The sequence below is a fragment of the Dasypus novemcinctus genome, chromosome 18 (assembly GCF_030445035.2).
Source record: "Dasypus novemcinctus isolate mDasNov1 chromosome 18, mDasNov1.1.hap2, whole genome shotgun sequence".
NCBI classification, from domain to species: domain Eukaryota; kingdom Metazoa; phylum Chordata; class Mammalia; order Cingulata; family Dasypodidae; genus Dasypus; species Dasypus novemcinctus.
In genome coordinates, this window is record NC_080690.1 from 22,044,057 (window position 1) to 22,057,199 (window position 13,143).

Sequence of the window (13,143 nt, forward strand, 5' to 3'; positions counted from 1 at the left end):
GGGAAGTAAACACACACGAGAAAAACACAGAGAGATAGAGACAGCTTCATAGACACAGCAAGGGTCCCAGGGAGCAAGAGAGAGCCTGATAGTCTACAGTTGACCTTGTGGAGACAACAGAGCAGCAGAGCCTGGAGAACAACAAGCCCCGGGAGAGAGATGAGACTTATCCCAGCCTAAAGCTGATATTGGAAGAAATTGGGACCATGGAGCCTTAAGAGGAAAAGGAAGGCTGGACCCTTGCAGATGTTGGCAGCTATCTTGCTCCAACATATGGAGTAGACGTTGGTGAGGGAAGTAACTTACACTTTATGGCTTGGTAACTGTAAGCTTCTACCCCAAATAAATACCCTTTATAAAAACCAACAGATTTCTGGTATTTTGCATCAGCAACCCTTTGGCTAATTAATACAGATGGCAAGTGTTAAAACTGGAAGATCTGGGTATAGGATGAGTATGTTGAGGTTCGCTGTATGGGGCTTTTATTATTTTTGCAACTTTACTGTAAGTTTGAAATTATTTCAAAATAATTTGTTTATATATATACATGTGTATATATATATACAGTATAACAGGATTATGACAGGATTAAGACTTTCAGGCCTATTTAAAATTTTCTAAACAATAACTCCTCTACTATCACCCACTTATACACTAAGAACAACCCCCTTTGCCTTGTCTCCTAATGAAAGCCTTATCAAAAACAAAGTATTACCTTCAAACCCAAGGTGAGTCAATCTCTGAAAATAAACTTTAAACATGTTTTATGGAGAACACTGTTAAAAGGTGATTCTTATCTGACTTTAAGAACACCCGTGAAGAAAACTGTAGGGAAGCAGATTTGGCTTAACAGATAGAGCATCCACCTACCACATGGGAAGTCCAGGGTTCAAACCCAGGACCACCTGACTCATGTGGTGATCTGGCCCATGCGCAGTGCTGATGTGCACAAGGAGTGCAGTGCCATGCAGGGGAGCCCCACACGCAAGAAGTGCACCCCGTAAGGAGAGCTGCCCCACACAAAAAAAGCGGAGACTGCCCAGGAGTGGCACCGCGCACATGGAGAGCTGATGCAGCAAGATGATGCAAGAAAAAGAGACACAGATTCCCAGTGCCACTGACAAGAACCCAAGTGGACACAGAAGAATACATACAGTGAACAGACACAGAGAGCAGACAACGGCAGGGGGAGGAGGCGGGAAGGAGAGAGAAATAAGTAAATAAATCCTTTAAAGAAAAAAGAAAAAGAAAACTAAACAAATGCTACCACCTAATAATGTTTTTGTATATGTCATGGTCTACACGGGTATATATTTTATATAGCTGCATCATAACATTTTTGTTTCATTCTAACTTTTTTTTTTTAATTCATTTTTTAAAAATATTACATTCAAAAAATATAAGGTCCCCATTCACCCGCCCCCACCAATCCCCCCACAGCAACACTCTCCCCCATCATCATGACACATCCTTTGCATATGGTGAATACATCTCCGGGCATCGCTGCACCTCATGGTCAATGGTCCACATCACAGCCCACACTCTCCCACGTTCCATCCAGTGGGCCACAGGAGGATCTACAATGTCTGGTAATTGTCCCTGCAGCACCACCCAGGACAACTCCAAGTCCCGAAAATGCCTCCACATCTCATCTCTTCTTCCCATTCCCCACATCCAGCAGCCACCATGGCCACTTTTTCCACACCAATACCACATTTTCTTGATTACTAACCACAATAGTTCATGAACAGAATATAGTAAGTCCACTCTAATCCTTACTGTATTCCTCCATCCTGTGGACCTTGGATTGGTTTTGTCCATTCCACATCTATGTCAAGAGGGGGCTTAGATTCCACATGGATACTGGATGCAATCCTCCTGCTTTCAGTTGTAGGCACTCTAGGCTCCATGGTGTGGTGGTTGGGCTTCTTCAACTCCATGTTAGCTGAGTGGGGTAAGTCCAGTAAACCAGAGTGTAGGAGCTGAAGTCTGTTGAGGCTCAGGGCCTGGCTATCATATGGTCAGTCCAGAGATTCAGATCCCCTAGATATATCTTAAACCCCAGCACCAACTACAATTCTGGTAAAGTAACAGGAAAGGCTTGTGAAAAGAGATCACATCTGAGTCCAGCTCCATCACGCAGAAACACCAACTCCAAAGAAGGTCCAACTGACATGGCAGTGAACTCCATCTGCCATGACCATAAAACCTGTGGGTCTCTTTAGCCCTCAGAAGAGGGTTGTATTTACTTTATCTGTCTCCGAGACTCTGCTCAGTTGTGCATAAGGGTAACCCCTCTGATAACCTCCAGACTCTTTTTTAGAGACTCATAGACATATAAACTCATTTGTCCTTTCCATTTCCCCCTTGATTTAGGTCAAAAAGCATTTTTAACTCCTGTTATTATATGTAGACAGGGATATTCTTCTGGTCTGAGTTGAACCTTTTATTCAAGATCATTTTCTAGTTACGTCATCAGCTGGTACTGGGTAGTGATCCCTCGGTGCCAGGGAGGCTCATCCCCGGGAGTCATGTCCCACGCTGGGAGGAAGGCAGTGCATTTACATGCTGAGTTTGGCTTCGAGACTGGCCACATTTGAGTAACACGGAGGCTCTCAGGAGGGAACTCTTAGGCACACTGCTGCTCTAGGCCTTGTTCTTATTTCAGGTGCACAGGCTCACAAGCATAGTCATTAGTATCAGGGGCTCACTGTTGGACCCTCATTCCTTCCTGGTCCTTGCCATTGCACCCGGGGGACTGCCGCTGCTCCCCTAGGGACCACGACAGAGCCCCCCCCCCCCCCAGCCAGGAACCCAGCACCCCCCCAGCTGTTGTTTTTAATTGTTTCCACTATGAGTATATCCAAACATTTCCATGCACCCCGGACACATGCCCGTTATAACTCCCTGTCAACCACATTCTAATTTTTTGTTGAAATATACAATACACAGGTAAGGGGGTAAGAGTTATTGCTTAATGGGTTTCTGTTTGAGGTAACTGATGCTATTAATGGTAGCAAAATATTATGAACATAATTAATTCTCCATCATGAATTGTACACATGAAAATGGTTAAAATGGGGTATTTTGTGTCATACAAATTTCAATTGAAATTTAAAAAAATATATATACATATAAGTATACATATTGAAATTTAAAATATATACATGAAAGTACACATATCACAAGTATACAGCTCATTAAACTTCAATAAGTTGACATACCCTGTAACATTATCCAGACTAAAGACAAGAACATGAATACCCAAAAGTCCCACTCTAGCTCCCTTCCCGTCATTACTTCCCCACCAAGGTAATCAGTATACTGACTTCTAAAAAAACTTATAGAGCGGTTTGCTTATATAACATACAATTTTGTCTTTCATTGTTCTTTATACTTTAAGTGAGATTTATAAGTTCCTAAATAGATTTTATGGTAGTATAAAATGACAATGAGTCAATGATCACATTTAATGATGTCTCAGTTACTGAGCTGTCTCCTACTTTTTAATTCTGTAAGTAAGGTAGCATTGAACATCTCTCTATATATAGTTTCTTGTCTTCTCTTGACTTATTCTCCAAGCATAAAGTCCTAAGGGTGGAATTTATCATAGGGCAAACACATTTTTAGCGCCATACTATTTAGAGACATTTGTTTCAAAAGAATCGTTCCAACTTGCAATGTACGCAGGAGATATGTCACTGCAATGTCTCCAATCAGGATGTTATTTTTAAATTCAGTCTAATTTAGGATTAATATGACTATATGAAATGTAATGTTTCGGCCTTTAAAGAACAGAAAACCCATTTCAAAGTAGCTAAAAGGGGGAGGGTTTATTATCTAACCTAACAAGAAATCCAAAGGTAGAGCAGGTCAAAAATTGGGTATTTCATCAATTCAATAATGTCATCAAGGAATCAGTTTCTTTCTATATTCATATCTTCCCATTTTGGGGGGAATGACTTTGTCCTCTTCACTTTATAACCATGTATGCTTATTTTGTCCTAAACTGAAAGTAATGTGATGATTCCATTCATTTAATAAATATTTTTAGTAGCTACTATATAGCAGGCATGTTCTAGAAACTAAAAAAAAAAAAAAAAAGGTAACTAGAGCAAAGCCCCAACCTCATGGAGTTTATATTCTAGTGGCATTTGTCAGGTGGTAATATTTGCATTAAGGAAAACTGAAATGGGGAAAGGAAGATAGAATGAGAATGAGAAGGGATGTTAAGATAGGGAGGTAAGAAAGTCCTCTCCAATACTGAGCAGATAATCTAAGGGAAGAACCCTGCAGGCAGAGCAAAAAACAAGTGCAAAGCACTGAAAGTAGAGTGTTCTTGGAATGAATGAGAAAAAGCAAGACATCCAGTGAAACTACAACAGAGCGAGCCACAGAAATGATAAGGGCTGAGTAGGAATGGAGGGAGAGGAACAAGCTAATTAAGTAAGGTCCTATAATACACTATAAGACTGGTTTTTATGAGATGGAAACCCACTGGAGGGTTCTTAGAGCTGTGAAATAATCTATTACATCTGATCTAATACATACATTTAAGAGTCTATCATCATAATTTAGGCAAGATAAAAGGGAGCATGGACCTTGGTGGTGATGTGATGATTGTAAAAATAGAAGAGTTAAGAAGTGAATGTAGGAGTGTGTGAAGCAGGTAGAGTAGGGAGCTACAGTTATCTTCCAACAAAACATTTATATAGGTAGGAACTCTCTGAAACTCTAGAGGCCAAAAGAACACTGTTTAGCATGCAGGGAGGAGCTGGAAGAAGAAGCTGATAAATTATGTTAAAAGACAGTAAAACGTGGCAGCTAAAGGTGCCCGTTCCCCACTTTCATGCCAGACCACCCTGGGCTCCAGTCCCCGCCTAGCTCACTGGTGACAGAAAGAGGCATAAAAGTCATTTTCCTCAAGAATAGGGGTGGATACAGCTGATCACTGATCATGCTTTTGATCAGAGAATTCAGATATTACTGGGGGCCAGGCTCTGAGGGCAGCCACTGTTTCAACCCACCAGGCCAAAGTCAGTGCCAGCCACTGTTTTAACACCCCCTTCTCTCCCAGGGGCAATAGCAGTGGAGACTTAAAGACACTGTTCTTCCTCAGGGGTGCAGAACAGTTAGTTGAAGGGCTGCATTTGCTGGACAGGCCAGGAAAGCTCAGTTTTGGGGAGCTGTCTGAGAAGATCTTAACATCCTTCCTGGTTCCCTGCCTACAGAGCACTTTGGAGCAATCTGCACCCACTTTGTGGGTCCCTGAACCTGTTTTGGCTGGAAGACTGACTTGGAAAAGTCCTCTCCAGTGTATCCTCACCCTAGAATTTGCCCTCCAGACAAAAGCACCTTTTTTTTTAAAGATTTATTTATTTATTTAACACCCCCCCCCCCCCCCCGCCCGGTTGTCTGTTCTCTGTGTCTATTTGCTCTGTTGTCAGCAGCACGGGAAGTGTGGGCGGCGCAGGAAGTGTGGGCGGCGCCATTCCTGGGCAGACTGCACTTTTTCTCGCGCTGGGCGGCTCTCCTTACTGGCGCACTCCTTGCGCGTGGGGCTCCCCTACGTGGCACGGCACTCCTTGCGGGCATCAGCACTGCGCATGGGCCAGCTGCACACGGGACAAGGAGGCCCGGGGTTTGAACCGCGGACCTCCCATGTGGTAGACGGACATCCTAACCACTGGGCCAAGTCCGTTTCCCCAAAAGTACCTTGCAAGAATGAAAGGAGTATAAGAAGTTGTAATGGCAGACAGTCTGAAGCAAAGGACTCTAGTGAAGAAAATTGTAGAGAAGCGGATTTGGCTTAATTGATAGAGCGTCTGCCTACCACATGGGAAGTCCAGGGTTCAAAACCAGGGCCTCCTGACCTATGTGGTGAGCTGGCCCACATGTAGTGCTGATGCACGCAAGGAGTGCCGTGCCACGCCAGGGTATCCCCTGTGTAGGGGAGCCCTACGCACAAGGAGTAAGCTCCCCAACAAGGAGAGCTGCCCCATGCGAAAAAAGCACAGCCTGCCCAGGAGGGGCACTGCACACACAGAGAGCTAACGCAGCAAGATGATGCCACAAAAAGAGACACAGATTCCCAGTGCCACTGACAAGAATGCAAGTGGACACAGAAGAACACACAGCAAATGGCCACAGAGAGCAGACAATGGGGGGCGAGGGGCAGGGGGCAGGGGGAGAAGGGGAGAGAAATTAAAAATTTTTTAAAAATTATACTGTGAAACAAGAGTACTAGACAGAGAAACAGGAAATGATGGCTATTCCGAACGAAAAGAATGAAAATACAGAAAACACCAACAAAGATAAGAATGCGGACATATCAAACAAAGCCTTTAAAATAAATATATCTTATGGATTGTACAAGGCATGGGGCTGTGTAATATAGTTAACCCTGTGGTGGGTGATGGGTTGTGTACAAATATGAGAACATTTTTTCACGAATCTTAACAAACGTACAACACTAATACATGGTGTTAATAAAGGGGTGGTTAATGGGGAAAATACAACTCATGCAAGCTGTATACTGTGGGAATCTTCTATGTCATACATGATTGTTTCGTAAACCCACAAACTTAATTACATATTAATTTTATAAAATGATCTTAAAAATGCTCAAGGAGATGAAGGAAAATACAGAGAAAGAACTATAAGACATCAGGAAAACAATGAATGAGTAATATGACAGATTTAGAAAAGAGACAAATTTTAAAAAGGAACCAAACAGGGAAGTGGATGTGGCTCAAGCAATTGGGCTCCTGTCTACCTATATAGGAGGTCCAGGGTTTGAATCCTGGGGCCTCCTGGTGAAGACAAACTGGCCCGAGTGGTGAGCTGGCCAATGCAGAGTGGTGGCCCGTGCAGGAGAGCTGACCCGCTCAGGCGTGCTGGACCATACGGAGTACTGGCCAGAGCAGAGGGCTAGCATAGCAAGATGACTGACACAACAAAAAGAGACACAGAGGAGAGACAATAAGAGATGCAGCAGACCAAGGAGCTGAGGTGACACAAGAGACTGAGTGCCTTTCTCCCACTCAGGAAGGTCCCAGGATCGGTTCCTGGTGCTGCCTAGAGAGAAGACAAGCAGACAGAGTAGAACATGCAGCAAATGGACAAAGACAGCAGACATGGCGGGGCGGGGAATAAATAAATCTTTAAAAAAAAAAAAAAAAAAGAACCAAACAGATCTACTGGAGTTGAAGACCACATAATTGAAATGAAAAACGTCCAGGAGAGTTTCAAAAGCAGACTGGAGGGAAATGGATGTGGCTCAAGCAGCTGGGGTGCCCATCTATCATATAGGAAGTCCAGGGTTTGATGCCAAGGGCCTCCTGGTGAGGGCAAGCTGGTCGGCATAGTGAGCTGGTGCACATGGAGTGCTGGCTCATGCGGGAATGCCATCCTGCACAGGAGTGTTGGCCAACACAGAGACCTGGCACAGCAAGATGATGCAACAAAAGACACAAAGGAGAGAAAATAAGATGACGTAGCAAAACAGGGGGCTGAGCTGACGCAAGAGAGTGATCGCCTCTCTCCCACTCTGGAAGGTCCCACGATTGGTTCCCTACCTAATGAGAATACTAGCAGACACAGAAGAACACACAGCAAATGGACAGAGAGAGCAGACAATGGGGCAGGGAGAATATAAATAAATAAATCTTAAAGAAAAAAAAAAGACTATGTGAGCAACATGGGAATATAAACCATCCTCTGGAAAAGTATTCCATCAGAATCAGCTAATAAAAGGACAAATCCCACCTTGGCCCTGCACAAGGGAAGCTTCCGGAGGCAGTACAGCCCAGGTCCCTCCCACCAGGCACAAAGCATATAGCCACTCAGAGAAATAAGATAGACCACCATGCATATGCAAGCACAGGGACCCAAGTCTGCAGAGACCCAGGGTGGAACAAAACTGCTAAGTCAGGCTTCATGCTGCATATAAAAGAGACCCCAAGAGTCTCGGCAAAGAGACCATGGCAGAACTGTTGGCAAGAGATGTGCTTACTGAATCCAGTTCCTGTTGCCTAGACCACTTAAACACAAAATGGACTTTTATGGAGCGGCCCACATTTTCTGTTTTGACTCCATCTGGTTCACCACCTAATTAATCCCCATTAGGGTAGGATTCCCTAATGAGGAAGAAAATGGAGGCAGAAACGACTAACGGGGAAAAAAAAAGGTGTCTGTGGGGAGGTTAAACTGAAGACAGGAGGAGCTTTCTCCTGGAAGTGAAGCAATTGCAGAAAAAGTACAATCTTAAAAATTGTACCACATATCCAAGCCAAGAATCAGATAAAGCAGAGCTGAAAAAATGTAAACGGTTAAACATGGGCTACTCTAAAGTTTAGAATTAGTTGGACTATGAGTCAAAGAAAAGCCTTAACACAAAGTCACTTAACAACAAAACCCTAAACACTGAAGGGTAACTGACTTTCAGAGTTAACTCACCATGATAATCAGATACTCATACAACAGCAAAAAATTACAAGCCACACTAAGAAACATCTTAAAGATCCTATGGGAGGTAGAAGGTTCTTAAACATTACACCCAAAGCTTGAACAAGAAAAGATAAATGGGACCTACTCAAAATTAAACACTTTTGCACCTCAAAGGACTTTGTCAAAAGGGTAAAATGGCAGCCAACTCAATGGGAGAAAATATCTGGAAATCACATATCCAACAAGGATTTAATATCCACGATATATAAATATATTCTACAATTCCACAAAAATACAAACAACCTGATTCTAAAATGGGCAAAAGACATGAATAGACATTTGTCCAAAGAAGAAATACAAATGGCAAAAAAGAAAAAAGAAAAAAAGTTCAACATCACTAGCGATTACAGAAATGCAAATCAAAGCTACAGTGAGATATCATTTCAAACCTATTAAATGACCACTATTAAAAAGTCAGAAAACTACAAGCATTGGATAGGATGCGGCGAGACAGAAATGCTTATTCACTGTTGGTGGGGATGCACAATGGTATAGCCACTGTGAGGGACTATTTGGCAGTTCCTAAGGAAGTTGAGTATAGATTTATCATGTGACCTGTTGTGGCAGTTAGATATTATTTATGAATTCCAAAAAAGATATTGATAATGTTGTAAACTGGTCTGTTTCTCGAGGCATGATACCCTTTGACTGCATTAGCATGAGCTGAGACATCAGATTAAATTATGCTAAGATTAGGGCTTTTATTCAACCACATTATTAAAGAGCAACTCAGCGTTGAGGCCCAGCCCCCTCAGGCTGATAAAAAAGATTCTCACATGAAAGGAGACACAGAAGAAAAATTTGTTCCTAGGGCCAAGGAGAGAGCTGAGCAATTCACCTGTTAGTCTACAGATGACCTTGTGAAGAGACGAGAGCAGCTGAGCCCAGAAAGAAATGAACCCCAGGGAGAGAGACAAGTCTTACGCCACCCTACAGCTGAGACTGGAAGAAGCCTTAAAGGGGAAGCGGAAGGCTGAACCCTCACAGATATTGCTTGCCATCTTACTTCAACACATGGTAAAAAGAGTGGGTGAGGAAGTACATCTTATGGTAGCTTGAGCTGGACTCTTTAGGGTCTTGTGATTTTAAGCTTCTACCCCAAATAAATACCCTTTATAAAAGCCAAGAGATTTCTGGTACTTTGCATCAGCACTTCTTTGGCTGACTAATACACCTGGCAATACCACTACAAGGTGGTATATACCCAGAACTGGAGCAGTGATACTAACAGACATATGCACACCCATGTTCATAGCAGTGTTATTCACAATCGCCAAAAGATGGAAACAACCCAGGTGTCCATCAAATGATGAATGGATGAACAAATTCTGGTGTATACATAGAATGGAATATTCAGCTGTAAGAAGAAATGAAGTCAGAAGTATATGACAATGTGAATGAACCTGGAGGATACTATGTTGAGTGAAGCAAACCAGACACAAAAGGACAAATACTGTATGATTATGCTATATTTTTTTAAAGATTTATTTCTTATTTATTTCTTTTCCCTCCCAGTTGTCTGCTCTCTGTGTCCATTCACCTTGTGTTCTTCTGTGACCACTTCTATCCTTATCAGAGGCACCGGGAATCTGTGTTTCTTTTTGTTGTGTCATCTTGTTGCGTCAGCTCTTCGTGTGTGCACTACCATTCTTGGGCAGGCTGTACTTTCTTTCGCGCTGGGTGGCTCTCCTTACGGGGCGCACTCCTTGTGTGTGGGACACCCCTAAGCAGGGGACACCTCTGTGTGCCACAGCGCTCCTTGTGCGTATCAGCACTGCTTGTGCGCCAGCTCATCACATGGGTCAGGAGGCCCTGAATTTGAACCTTGGGCCTCCCAAGTGATAGGCAGACACCCTATCCATTGGGCCAAATCTGCTTCCCGGAACCCTGTATTTTACGCATGATTATTCTGTAAATCCACAACTTCTCTAATAAAGAAAATAAGAAATAAATACCAAAAATACAGTAGTGATGGTAGACAGATTCTGGATTAAGGTAGAGCTAACAGAATTTGCTGACTTTGTGTAAGAGAGTCAAACATGACACCAAGGTTTTTGGCCTGAACTATTGAAAAACAGCACTTCTAAGTACTAAAATGAAGAAGAGATTGAGGATATTAAATACAAACTTTTACTCTGAAAATATTAAATGAGATGCCAAAAAGATATCCAGGTAGAACTATCAAATAATTGTATATAAAAGCTCAAGCTGGTAGTATAAATTTGGGAGCCAGAAGAGATCCCTAGGGATTGAGTATAGGTAGAGAACAGTCAACTGAACTATAGGAAACTTCAAAATTTTGGGTTCACGAAATTAAAAATAAAGAATAAGTAAAAGAGAGAGAAAGAAAAGGGACCATCAATGAAATGAAAGAACAGCAAGAGAGAGTGGCATCCCAGAAGTAAAGAAAAGGTGCTCATTCATTCAACTATCTATAATGTGATTACTATTTACTAGGAACTGTTCTAGACGCCAGGTATATAAAGAGTAAATAAGGCATATGTGGTCCCTGCCCCCATGAAGTCTCAGAAGAGACTGACTAAAAAATACATACATACATACATACATACATATATATACACACACACATATATAATTCTAATTGGTGGAAAAAGAAGATAGCTATCTTTCAGCACGTACAGGGATGGCCTTTCTGAGGAGTTAGCATGTAAGCTAAAACCTGGAAGACGAATGGGAACTAGCAAGCAAAGAATGGGGTGGGGCAACAGGGAATAAGACACAAGAATAGAGAAGGTGATGGGGGTTCTTTTTTAATTTTTTTTAAAAGATTTATTTATTTATTTCTCTCCCCTTCTTCCCCCCACTCCCGCCCCAGTTGTCTGTTCTCTGTTATCTGTTTTGCTGCATGTTCTTTGTCTGCTTCTGTTGTTGTCAGCGACACTGGGAATCTGTGTTTCTTTTGGTTGCATCATCTTGTTGTGTCAGCTCTCCATGTGGGCGGCACCATTTCTGGGCAGGCTGCACTTTCTTTCACGTTGGGCGGCTCTCCTTATGGGGCACACTCCTTGCGCATGGGGCTCCCCAGCGCAGGGACAACCCTGCGTGGCATGGCACTCCTTGCACGCATCAGCACTGCATGTGGGCCAGCTCCACACGGGTCAAGGAGGCCCAGGGTTTGAACCGCGGACCTCCCATGTGGTAGACAGACGCCCTAACCACTGGGCCAAGTCCACTTCCCTGATGGGGGTTCTGATAAAGGAGAATAACATAAGCTATTCAGATAAAACCTTGGCTTCTCTGAGGAAGTGAAAGTAAAAATGTGCCCAAAGCTAACGAGAGTTGAAAGAAGCAAGATCTAGAAGGACCACAATGAAGAGTTTGAAATTTTATTCAAAGGATATTGGTAACTAAGTTTTAAACAGAGAATGACATGATCTCTATTATATTTGAGGATAACTATGCTGTATATCAGGTATCTAGCAAGTCACTGGGATTTATAATAAACATTTGTTAAGGTTGCAGGAATTAACTTCCCTTATAGAATTGACCTTACTCCCTAAGTATATCAACAAAACCCTTAATTAGGAATTTTGAGCCTGTATTTTCTTGGCAAGGCTGTCAGTGTGGTTGAATTAGGATGACAGGCAAGAACTATCTAAAATTAAGCTGACAGTGTCACTTATACAAAAGGTGGTTGATCAGATAGAAGTAAAACATTCTCCAAACATCCAAAATATATAATATAAATGCTCACACGTTTAACTCACAGGAAACATCCTTGGGCCCTCATTCAGAGCCCCTATAACTCGATTTTAGATCCCATAATAATAGATGCTCACACAGTCCACAGATGAGAAGCAGGAAATCAGAATGGAGAGAAGATGGAAGAAAATAAATAGAAGAGGGAGGCAGATTTGGCTCAATGGATAGAGCATATGCCTACCACATGGGAGGTCCAGGGTTCAAACCCAGGGCCTCCTGACCCGTGTAATGAGCTGGCCCAAGCGCAGTGCTGATGTACGCAAGGAGTGCCATGCCATGCAGGGCTGTCCCCCATGTAGGGGAGCCCCACACACAAGGAGTGCGCCCCCATAAGGAGAGTCACCCAGCATGAAAAAAGTGCAGCCTGCCCAGGAGTGGTGCTGCACACACAGAGAGCTGACACAGCAAGATGACACAACAAAAAGAGACACAGATTCCCAGTGCTGCTGACAAGAATACAAGTGGACACAGGAGAACACACAGTGAATGGACACAGAGAGCAGACAACTGGGGAAGGAGGAGGGGAAGGGAAGGGGAGAGAAATAAATAAAAAATAAATCTTTAAAAATAAATAAATAAATAGAAGAAAAGAGGAAGAGAAGATAAAAAGATTACAGAACCTTAGAATCAACCAGAACAATTTGTTTTTTAAGAATTCCATCTAGGGGGGGAAATGGACTTTGGCCCAGTGGTTAGGGCGTCCGTCTACCATATGGGAGGTCCGCGGTTCAAACCCCGGGCCTCCTTGACCCGTGTGGAGCTGGCCATGCGCAGTACTGATGCACGCAAGGAGTGCCATGCCACGCAAGGGTGTCCCCCGCATGGGGGAGCCCCACGCGCAAGGAGTGCACCCGTGAGGAAAGCCGCCCAGCGTGAAAAGAAAGAGCAGCCTGCCCAGGAATGGCGCCGCCC

The 13,143-nt window shown here is 43.2% G+C and overlaps 1 protein-coding gene across 3 annotated transcripts in view; it reads right to left on the minus strand.

The window, feature by feature from the left end:
* The window catches only part of NFATC3 (nuclear factor of activated T cells 3), a 199,659-nt gene that overhangs the window by 119,212 nt on the left and 67,304 nt on the right, over window positions 1-13,143 (minus strand). The gene's annotated exons all lie outside the window — the stretch shown is intronic.